Below are 11,865 nucleotides of genomic sequence, written 5' to 3' on the forward strand. Positions count from 1 at the left end.
GAAGATGCCATTTTATATTTATTCCATTTTCCAGAAATGGAATCCATCTTCTTGCACAATTTTCAGCCAAAGAAGTGATAAATAGTGTTGCCTCCAGCCTCAGGCTCCAAGGAAGGGAAGGAAAATGTTCAGCAGGAGCCCCCAGGGGCGGGGGGTTGGCCAGTGCTTACAACTGTCTCACTGGTAATGACCGGGGAAACAGAAAAAGATCACCTGTCAGTTTCACTGTAGTTGGTGCTGGTAGGAAAGGCCCCAGTGGGACAGACAATCGGATCTATTAGAGAGAACTTAGACATTCCGGCAAACTTGGGCCAAGACATCTGTAGAAAAATAATCCCAAGTGGACTTGGGAGAGGGGCAGGGGAGAGGCAGGTGAAAGTACAGGGTCCCTTCAGTTCACTGTCACACTACCGACAGAAAAGCCTAGGTTCCCCCAGTGAGCCATGGCTACAGCGGGGAGAAATAGGAGACAAGCCCCTTTCCTTCCTGCCTTGCAGCCAACAGAGACACACCTGGAATATGGCCTTTTATAGGTGCAGGGAGACCTCAAAGATAACTTCCAGTTTCCAAAGATGACAGGGAAGAGCAACCCCAAAAGAATTCTTAGATTTCAGAAATTCATAGTCTGGGAACAAGTGGAGGTCAGTGAGACCCATTTGCTAGAAAGTTTCAATTCAGTTGATCCGGTATTTATTACATACCTACTATGTGTCAATTATTCTCTAGGTTCTGCTAAAGTAGAGATAAATGAAACACAACCCTGTCCTGAGAAGTTCCCAGTCTAAAACAAAAGGAGAATTACAAACAGATAATTACATGCAGTAAAAAAAAAAAAAGGGGGGGGGGCATTAAGAGGATGACCTAAGAGCACAGGAGTAGGGGTATCTAATCTAGTCTAGGCCCAGAAGGGAGTATACATCAAGGAAGCCTTCCTAGAGGAGGTGATGCTGGAGCTGAGTATTAAAAGATAAGGACCACATGTTCACCAACATTTACTATGGTCAGTCTTTCCAATTTTAGACATTCTAATTGGGGTCAGTAACTCCTTTTTATAATAAATGCTTAGCGGCTCTTCCTCCGCCGCCTCCCATAGCTGACTGCGCGGGGTCAGCGGGGTAGGGGCGGGCGATGGTGCAGGCAGGTGCTCGAGGCACCTGCACCAGATCACAGTGCAGACTTGGCACGTGAACGAATCCAGCGACCGTCCGAGGCGGCCCCACCGCCCCGAGCCGCGTCACCCAGTCAGCCTGGAGCAGCTGCGCGGCGGTTCACGGTTCTTTACTGGAAGCTGGGTGCCGACAAATATGAGAATGATCCAGAACGAGAAAAGATCCGAAAAGAGAGAAATTACTCCTGGACAGACATAATAGCCCTATGCAAAGATAAACCACCAAAAATCATGAAGAGGAGATGAAGGTGCTCTAGGAGGAGCATTGGCACCTGGATCAGGTGATCCGCTACGTCTTGCAGGGCAGGGGCTTCTTTGATGTGAGAGAGAAAGAGGACAAGCGGATCCGCATTTTCAGGGAAAAGAGACATGGTAACTCTTCCTGCAGGGATTTACCAGCGCTTTACGCTGGGGGAAGAGAACTGCGGCTGTGTGGGGGAAAACCGGGGTGGACCGCGTACACAGGGCCAGCTGACCATTTGGAGGCTCAGGGGACAACAGGTGGAAGTTTGGGGGCCCGCGGCGCCGCGGCGCCCCCCCCCCCCCGCCCCCGGCCTTTGCGCTTGTGAATGTCCTGAACGTGATCCCAGCAGAGAGCTTGTCCTTTCTCCTTGCTTTTATATTGTCGACTTGAGGCTAGGTGAACTTTCCTTTGCAAGATGATTTGATCAGAGTATGTTTTCGTGAAAGGAGTTTTATTATAAAAGTGATTTTTACATGGAAGCAACTGGGGGGATGTGGGCAAATCACATTCACTTTATCTAATTGAAGATCAGTGGTCCGCAGCCCTGTGTTAGTGCGTATTGGACTTGACCCCAAATGAGAGCCATCTCCCCGAATCTAAGTGCCCAGCTGCTCCATCTGGACCCGGTTCTTCGACTGTTAGGAGATGCCAGTCGATGAAGTGCCTGCCTTGTAAGAAGGTGTCATAGTAGATGGCAGGATTGGCCAGACAGAAGACACTTCTCTCCCAAAACTGGGTGGGGAGTGCTGTCGTTTGGGGGAGGGGGGAGGGCGCGAGCTCTCATCCTAGTGGGGCCATACTCAGAGTTGCTTATGCCACTTTCTTGTTCAAAATAAAGTGGCTGCCTTATTTTAAAAATAAATAAATAAATGCTTTGTAACACCCTCACCATTATGCTGAAATAAAATTTATTGTTACTATATGGACCTATAATGCCTCATTAAAACAACAACAGTTACAGTGTCCCGGCTGTGAACAGAAGAGAAATAAAAAGAAAAGAGTTTCTAATAAAATAATATGCATTTCAGTATGTAAATAAGTGGGCATAAACTGGAAGCCATGCCAACATAGTCAAAGGTTTACACCTGCTTGTGGAGTAACGGTGACAGTCCCAGTGAGAAATGCAGATAGACGCGGACACGTCGTCTGGCAGCCCACACCCCATAAGCAGCATGGGGTCATGCTGCCGATAGGGACGTGATTTTCTAAAGTGGTGAACCACTTCAACTAAATTCCCAGACAAAACAAAGTGCATTCTTCCTTAATGCACCCAGTAATTGCATTTGTGTAAGATTTAATGTTTATTAAAACTATAGAAAAATTGTTTTGTGTTTACTCACAAAGTTAGATTCTAGGCTCAGATACAAAGGGATTGATTGATGGATTTTTACCTACATGGACATCCAGTGGACATTAGAAATCCATGTGGGCAAGATCTTTGTATTCTGGATTTTTTTTTTATGCTCAGACTTAGGTCATGATTTTATTTATTTTATTTTTTTATTTAAATTTTGTTAGTGAACATACAGTGCAATATTGGTTTCTGGAGTAGAACTCAGTGATTCATCACTTATATACAACACCCAGTGCTCATCACAAATGCCTTCTTTATTTTTTTTTAAGATTTACTTATTGGGGGGGAGGGGCAAAGGGAGAAGGAGAGAGAGAAAATCCCAAGCAGTCTCCATACCCAGCTCAGAGCCTGACATGTCGCTCAAACCCTGAGACATGAGATCATGACCCAAGGTGAAATCAAGAGTCAGTTGCCCAACCAACTGAGCCACCCAGGAACCCCAACAAGTGCCCTCTTTAATACCCATCACCCATCTAGCACATCCCCCATCAACTGTCCTCCATCAACCCTCAGTTTGTTCTCTATCATTAAGAGTCACTTATGGTTTGTTTCCCTCTCTCCTTTTTTTTCTTTTCCTCCTTCCCATATGTTCATCCGTTCTCTTTCTTAAATTCCACATATGAATGAGATCATATGGTATTTGTCTTTCTCTGACCGATTTATTTCACTTAGCATAATACACTCTCACTCCACCCACGTTTTTGCAAATGGCAAGATTTCATTCTTTTTGATGGCTGAGTTTTTGATGGCTCCATTGTGTGTGTGTGTGTGTGTGTGTGTGTTTATTTATTTATTTATCTCCTTTATCCATTTATTAGTCGATGGACATTTAGGCTCTCTCCATAGTTTGGCTATTGTTAATAATGCTGCTACAAACATCGGGGTGCACATACCCCTTTGGATCTGTATTTTTGTATCCTTTGGATAAGTACCTAGTAGTGCAATTGCTGGATTGTAGGGTAGCTCTCTTTTTAACTTTTCGAGGAAGCTCCATACTGTTTTTCAGAGTGGCTACACCAGCTTGCATTCCCACCCCCAGTGTAACATTGTCCCGCCAACATCTGTTGTTTCTTGTGTTGTTGATTTTAGCCATTCTGACAGGTGTGAGGTTTTTTTTAAGGGATATTATTGGCACAACTGAACACTTGGTACAATTAGGGAAATTTATAAATATGAACTATAAATTATTAATGTAAAATTGTATCAGTTATCAATTTCCTGACTGTAATATCTGTAGTTGTGCGAGAGAATGCCTTTGTAATTAGGAAAGATGCACTGAAATATTTAGGAGTAAAGTACTATGATGTTTGTAATTAAATCTCACATGATTTGGTCAGAGAGAGAGAGAGGGTTTTTTTAATATATATACACAGAGAAAATAATATGGCAAATGTGCCAAAATATCACCACTTGGAGAATATAGGTGAAAGGGACTCAGGTGCTCCTTGGACTATTCTTGCATCTTTTCTGTAGGGGTGAATATTTTCCAAAATAAAAACTTCAAGAAGAGGGAAAAAGCTTTTTGTCAGCTGCAGAGCTTACATAAAAGAAAGCTATGCAGAATATGGGACAATTCTTTGCCATGTGGGACAGCCCCATACTTCCCAGAACATCCAGCACTTCCTGAGCTTCTACCAATGCTGTGCTTACTCACTGGAAAGTCCAACAGTGCCCATACGAATTTCTATAGAGAGACACACACAGACAGACAGACAGAGAGCAAGTTGTGCTTGATATCTCCCCACTCCATTGAGAACCATCACTGGAGGGGACCCCATGTAGCGATGTGCACTGAGTTAGGGGTCAAAAGCATGTGTGGGCTTTTAGAGCTAAACAGGGAGTATCTCACTTCTCAAAGTACGGTCCATTGACCAAACGTACCACTTTGCCCTGGGGGATCGACTGAAATACCAAATCTCAGCTCCTACCCACCCAACCCCTCCACACTCTCCATGCCCCCACCCTCCACCCTCCGGAACTTCTGAATCAGAATCTGTTTTAACAGGATCCACATGATGTTAATGCACATGAAAATGTGAGAAGCACTGCTCTAAACTGGATTTTCAGCTGTGGTCTCTGAGGAAGTCCCTCGGGTGGGATGGGACATGCAGAGGAGGCTACCTTCAGGCTTGCTTCAACCAGAGGGCTCAGCTCTGTGAGCTTCCACTTAAGCTTTGGGCTGAAGAAAAGGGTAGACAGCTAAAAACACCTGGAAAGCCCTCTCCAATTCTCAATCTACCAGTGAAGAAACAGAGGCCTTGGAGGTTACATGACTTGTCACAGGCGCAAGATGCATTTATGATGTGCAGGACTCAAATCCACACTCCCGCCCCTGAGCGCAGTGCTCTCCCCACAAGCCCTCTGAGCCTGTTTTCCTCAGCGACCCAGTCTGAGGCTGGACGACACAGCTGTCGCTGTCCCAGAGTGCCGACAGACCCCAGCCAGCCCCTGTTCCATGCCAGAAGCTGGGCAGCAGACTCCTGCACCATAACCTACCCCCGGCCCACAGACTCTGACCTGCTTTGCTTTCCATAGTGCTCGTCACGGACTCCGGCCACCCATGCGTACCTGGTATGTTGGCCCCGACCACCACGGATTTTGTCGGAACCATGAAACAGTCCCCCGAGCCCTGCCCAAACTCCGTGGGGGTCAAAGGGAACAGTCCTTCTAATCTAAACTGGAGTCAGCTCTGAGATCAGAGATTGGTTTGTTATATTTCTCACAGTAATAAGCACCTGGTCCCTTTTTGCCAACAGCCCACAGCTTTGTCCCCCCCAGGGCAGGATGTGAGCCAAGACACTGAGACAGTCTGACTTCAGCACTTACGTGCTTAGTCAATACTAACACTGCCCTCCCGCCCCCCACACTTACTGGCTGGGGGATATTGACCAAGTCACCTCACCAGTGAAAGCTTCAATCTCTTTAGCTGGAGAATGGGGTTGTAACACATGACCTAAACCTTGTCGAGCAGCCAGGGAACAGTGGGTGCTGAGCACCTCTGGTCCCCACCCTCCTTCCTGCCCTCTCCCTGGCCCACCTTCTCTAATTCACCAGGTTACAACGCCCTTTGTACACCATTATGAAGATGCGGGGGGAGGACGGGAGTGGAGGAGGGGATAAGAAAGAGGGCAGGAAGGTGGGGAGGCTGCTCTGAGCAGCTCCAGGCTTGTCCGGGCCGCTGGACCAGCTTCAGACTCAGCAGCCCCTGAGGGGTGTGTCCCATTTGTCCCCATCCTTAGATTTCTGCCGCACCCTCTGTCAGGCCTTCAGAGCCCCTGTGGTTGCTCCTTACAGGGGCCTCCAAATGGGCCTGGAAGGAGCAGGTCAAGTGTGGTTTTGGTCCTCCCAGAAGCTCTGGTCCAGCCACTCTCCCCCAAATCCCCAAACCTTCCATGCATGCCCCTCCCCAAAGAAAGGCCCAACTACGAGGACTTTTTATTTTTTTATTTTTTGAGGATTAAGGAGAGATGCCTCCCAGGGCTAATACTGTCAAGAGTGGAAAGAACAGATCTCGAATGGCCTCTGTTTAGAAATTGTGAGGGCAGTGAGCTAGCTAACTTGGTACCAATACAGGTAGATTTTAGCAGTGTCTGATTTATTTCTTTAAGAAAATCCTATATAGCCCTTACCATGTGCCAGGCATGTGCTATGTATTTTATAAATATTACCTCATTGAACCTCCTAACAACCAGATGAGTGACCAGGGCACAGAAAGGTTAAGAGTTTGTGATGAGCACAGATCAACCTCATGCAGTGAGCAGCGGTAAGTAAGAAAGTGATGGGCATCTGACCCCCCGCCCCCCCCATCAGAACAGGATTTTTTTCCTTTGGTGCTGAATGGAGGTGCATGCAGGGAAACGGGCAGGTTTAATGATTGAACCTGCTCTCCTCTGGGTTGGTCGCAGGCTCTCAGCAGCCTTGCTGACCCAGCCACCAGTCTCAGAGCAGGGCCTCTTTGACCAGGGCCAGGCTGCTGGGAGGATGGCTGGGTGCACAGAGAGGATGTTCCCAGGGGAGGGGTCAGTGGGGTTGAGCCTGGGGCTGAGCCTGTCATGAGTCCGATGCCCTGCAAGCTCCTGGGAGGCAGTGCAGATCCACAGCCTGGCCCCCATTCCTCCACTGGAAACACAGCAGCAGACCGCTTTGGCATAACCAACCTCCTGGCCTGACAGAATCCTACCTGCTTTATTTCCCATGATGCTCATTTGCAGACTTCAGTGAACACTTGGTATGTTAGCCCAGCCCACTAATGTTTTTGTTGGAACTCTTCCCCACCATCTCCCAAACATCACCGTGAAATAGCGCCCCCCATCCCTGCCCAAAGTCTGTGCAAGTCAAAAGAAACAATCTTTTTCATCTAAACTGGAATTAGCCCTGGGATCAGAGATTGATTTGTTACATTTCTTACAGTAATAAGCAGGGTCTGTCACTGTGGATGTTATTTGCAATTGTGTTATCTCCTAAGGGCTGTCTGAGGCATTTTGCCTGCACGGGCCTTTACAAATTATCATCTGCCGTTTAGGCAAGCCATCTTTACTAACTCATGATCTGAGGCATTATTAATTTATTACTCGACTTTGTGTAGTGGCTTGCCTTGAAAAGGCCAGCAATTAATCACATCTCCCTGCTCGAAAAGTCTTGATTGAACTTCCTTTTATGTTTTTACACTTATGCATGAGTTTGAAACAATGAAAAAACCCTAAAGTACATATGAAACCCCCAATTGGTCTTTTACACGTTCAAAAATTGCAGCAAAACCAATTTAAAAGGAAATGTTTTCATCTAATTGGAAAAGATGGGGGCCCAAGCCTTTGCTATTTGGATCCAGTCTTTCCTTGGCAGGACGGGCCAGGCGCCCCGGAGTAAGGCACACTAACCCACCACTCCACTCGCAGTCAGTAAATAGGCTGATCCAGCTTTCCAGTTCCAGCTGACTGATAAACACAAACTAAACAAAACCATGAAAGCTAAAGAGCAAATTGGAAACTGAATACTCTCGTGCTTTTATTTCTTCTGCTATTGTTTGCTAACTTGGGGAAGAGAAACCATTGAAAAGCTCTCTCATGTTTCTATCTTACAAGACATTTTAACCAATACATCTTTGAGCTGGCTCTAGGTAGATCAGCGATCAATGCTGAGATCATTCAAAGCAGCTACATGAAGAACCAAGCAGACCAACCATTACTTGGTCCTAGTAATCTCACTGGTGGACCACACTGTGGCCTGCCACACGCTCTCCACAAGTCCTTTGTCTCAGAAGCATGCAGTGAGGCTAGAAGTCGAGGAGGTCCAGTGTTTTGACTTCATTTCTTATTGATATCTGGCTTGCCCAGTGTGATGGGCTGGATTATGTTCCCCCCAAATTCATATGTTGCAGTCCTAACCCCTAGTACCCCAAAATGTGACTATATTTAGAGAGAGGGACCCTAAAGAGTTAATTATGTTAAAATAAAGTCATTAGAGTGATCCCCAATCCAATATGACTAGTGTTAAAAGAAGAAGAAGTTTGGACATAGACACGTACAGAGGGAAGGCCACATAAAGACACAAGGAGAATGTGGCCATCTACAAGCCAAGGAGAGAGGCCTCAGGAGAAACCAACCCTGCTGACACCTTGATCTGAGACTTCCAGCCTCCAGAACTGTGAAAAAATAAATTTCTGTTATTTAAGTCACCCAGTCTGTGGTACTTTGTTATAGCAGGTGTAGGAAACTAATAGCCCCAGCTTTCATTCAGGTCTTAAATTTACTATTTAAGTTAAAAAAATAATAATACATTTGACCATGGAAAGTTATATATGCTTGTAGTGAGTAGAAATAATCTGAGCAAAGAAGTTGGAAATCTTGGCAGGCCACAGAGCAAACTCATAGCCACCAGGTAGGCAGATTCTTCCCAAGTGACGTGTAACTGGATGGTTGGAAGTCATATCTTCAAATGAGCTTCTCCTCCTATGAGTCAGGAGGAGACAAATTATTCATGAGCTAGAATAGAAAGGCTGCCCTGAATTTCCTACAAAGAGGAACTGAGGTAGCTCCATGAACATGGGCTCCTAGTAGAAGAAAGGAGCTTTGATGATTTGAATGAAAGTGCATATGTTTCTCAATCACTAGCTGTGTTCAGCTAATTAACATAAGCTACCACACAGATAATCCTTAAAACCTTAGTGCATTTGTATGAAAAATTTTTATGTGTCTTTACAAGAAAATCTGATGTGGCTCAGCAGGAGTTTTCCTCCAAGTAGTGACTCAGGGATCCAGGATCCCTCTGTCCTGTGATGCTGCCATCTCAACATGGAGTTTCATGATCACTGTGATGGATGGAGACAAAGAAGATACACACCAGCTTTTCACTGTCTCAACCCAATAGGACACATATGCTCATGGTCTATTTGTTCCAATTAATATCAAGGAAAGTTGGGAAACATAGGGGAGCAGAGAGAATATTTGGTGAGCTCAGATGGTCTCTGTCACATTTTTTTGAACTTTTATTATGCATTAGCCATAGTGCTAGGAACTTTACATATAGTGTCTTGCTGCATTCCTTTTTTTTAGCCATGTGGAAACTGATACTTACAAAGGTTAAGTTGCCCAAGGTCGTATAAACCTAAGTGGCAGAACCCACATGGGGATTCAGGAATGTCTATCTCCAGAAGTCCATAGTCACTGGGCTGTACTGATGGGACATTTTTTACTAAAAATCTCAAAGCCCTTATCTTTCTTTTTATTTGTCTTCTTAATCACTGTGAAAACTTAGGGGGAAATGAGAGGTCAAAATCCAGAAATATTTGAATAACTGTCTATACCGTTCAAACTATCTGAGTGACTTGAGGGTATAGAGACTTGGTTTAGGACTGATGATACTCTCACTGATCTTATAAGTATTGCGGACAGCATTTTATTTTTGACATTAAATAATTCACTGAATAGTCTCTCCTCAAGTGAGCTTCACTTTATTTAAAAAGGAAGATGTTAAGATGTTTCATACACTTTTGACAAATTGTCCCTGAAGTCAAATAAAGGAATGTCAAAGAAATGAATAGTAAGATGATGGCACTCAGCTTACATGGTTGAATTTTCATACAGACCCCCAGGAAAAGGAGATGCTGCCCTCAAGATGACCTGTGACTCATAAACTAAGAACTGTGTAATGTTGAATGGTCGAAAAAGGTCTGAAAAAATGCCAGAGCAGGACAAGGTCACTGGCCCCAAACAAATCAGACCCACCCAAACACTGATCAGAGGCTTGCCTTCCTTATAGCTGCAGTGAGTTCTCTTTGTCCATTTGTACTGTGATGGATTATCATTTTAAAATCATTGGTCATCTTTCAAATAATGATCTTTAGTCGGAACCTGCGACTCACTCACCTGTTTGGTTTGGAAACTAAATAACTTCAGTAACACAGTGATTTTATTTTCAAAGAATTATTTAAAGACACATTTATATGGCTGAAAATGGAATACCCTGACCTGTGAGACTTACCCTTAATTTGACCTTGTCTCCAAGAACCTTACTGGAGACAATAGGGAAACCTCAAATATTCAGACTAATTGTGTGGTGGGAAAGGATAGAAACCAGATGAAGTTAGTAGGAAGTCTGAGTTCCAAAAGATTATAAGAAACACCATCCTATTTTTTATCCAGGCTAGATTCAAACTCAACGTGTTGCTAATAAACTGCCAGTGGATAGCTAGTCCCAGTATTGGTTCTCACACTGGTGCCAGTCAAACAAAATGAAAAAAGCAAGAACCATGCAGTGATTTGTTCGTGGGGTTAAATTTATTCAGCTTCTAAATTCTGAGATTAGTTAATTCTTAATTTTTTTATTTTTAAATTATTCTTTCTCTAATGAGATGATGAAATAGGCTTTAAAAAAAGAAGTTACTTATTTAGCAAAGCAAATATTTGACACCCCTTTGTGAAATGCCCAAATATTTTAAAAATGTTATTCATCTGTAAAATCTAGCAACATTTGGCTCATGGTCTTTAGAGAACTGCCTTTCTCAATGAAGAAGTAAGCAGTTGGTAAATATTTGGATATCACTAGCCTCTACCATGAAGGCAATAGAGAGAAGTGTTTAAGAGCATGGGCTTTGTGATGAGGCAGACCTCAGTTCCAACCTTGGCTGTACCACTGACAGTGGTGAGACCCCGGGCAAGTCACATAACATCTCTAGACCTCTGTTTCCTCATCTGTAAAATGGGGATAATAGTGCAGTATCTATTTCTTAGAATTAATGTGACAAGTAAATGAGAAAATAAACGTGAAGCAATTAGCACATAGTAAATGCTCTATGAATGTTAACTACTGTTATTATTACTAACCGTATTAATAGATAAATGACTGCTTGAAACGTGCTCTTAGCAGTAGTTTGGATTACACTCTTTATTTTATGAATTTGCCAAGCAAATCCTGTCTTATGGGATGTTTCCAAAATGAACTGATTCGATCCCTATTAAATGAACCCAGCTTTCAGATTATAGTATACAAAGCACTGAGAGTTTTCTGTCTGATTCTCCTCCCTCCAAGAACAGACCGAAGAAAGTCCTCTCTGCTCTCCTTTTCCCTCTCTGTTCTCCTTTTCACTCCCTGGTGCTAAATGCCTTTGCCGCCATGTTGCCTTCCAGATGCTTCTCATGTCACTCAGGTTCCACAGAGACTCCAGGAAAATGGAAGACAGACAGTGGCGGCAGCCCTCTGGGCTCCTGCCATAGTCACACACAGACTCTCAAGAGAGATTAGAGACAGTATTTGACCTTATCATTTTCTCTATGACGTAACTAAAGTCAAGGTTATTAAAGCGCCTTAGCAGTAAAGTTACGGAGAAAAGAGTCAAGGCTGAATGCATGTTCAGTCATTATTTCTTTCCCTCTAAATAACAGCACACTATACAACCATAATAACTTACCCCCACAGGGCTAAAGCAGGTTACATACATATGTACTTATCTATCACTAAATGTCAAGGGAGAGTTAACTTGGAGGTCACTCTGAATATTCGTGAGCATTCAGTAGCATTTGCCATGCTGAGTCCCCTCCCTGCATCTCTTTTAGCATCTCTTTCTCCTCCCCTCCAAACACAGAGTGCCCTCAGATCATTCTA

The 11,865-nt window shown here is 44.2% G+C and overlaps 1 pseudogene; it reads left to right on the forward strand.

The window, feature by feature from the left end:
- The first annotated feature begins 572 nt into the window (after positions 1-572).
- Positions 573-1,737, forward strand: LOC118544934 (acireductone dioxygenase pseudogene; annotated as a pseudogene).
- Positions 1,738-11,865: the final 10,128 nt, after the last annotated feature.

Source organism: Halichoerus grypus, chromosome 3, assembly GCF_964656455.1.
Source record: "Halichoerus grypus chromosome 3, mHalGry1.hap1.1, whole genome shotgun sequence".
Lineage (NCBI taxonomy): Eukaryota > Metazoa > Chordata > Mammalia > Carnivora > Phocidae > Halichoerus > Halichoerus grypus.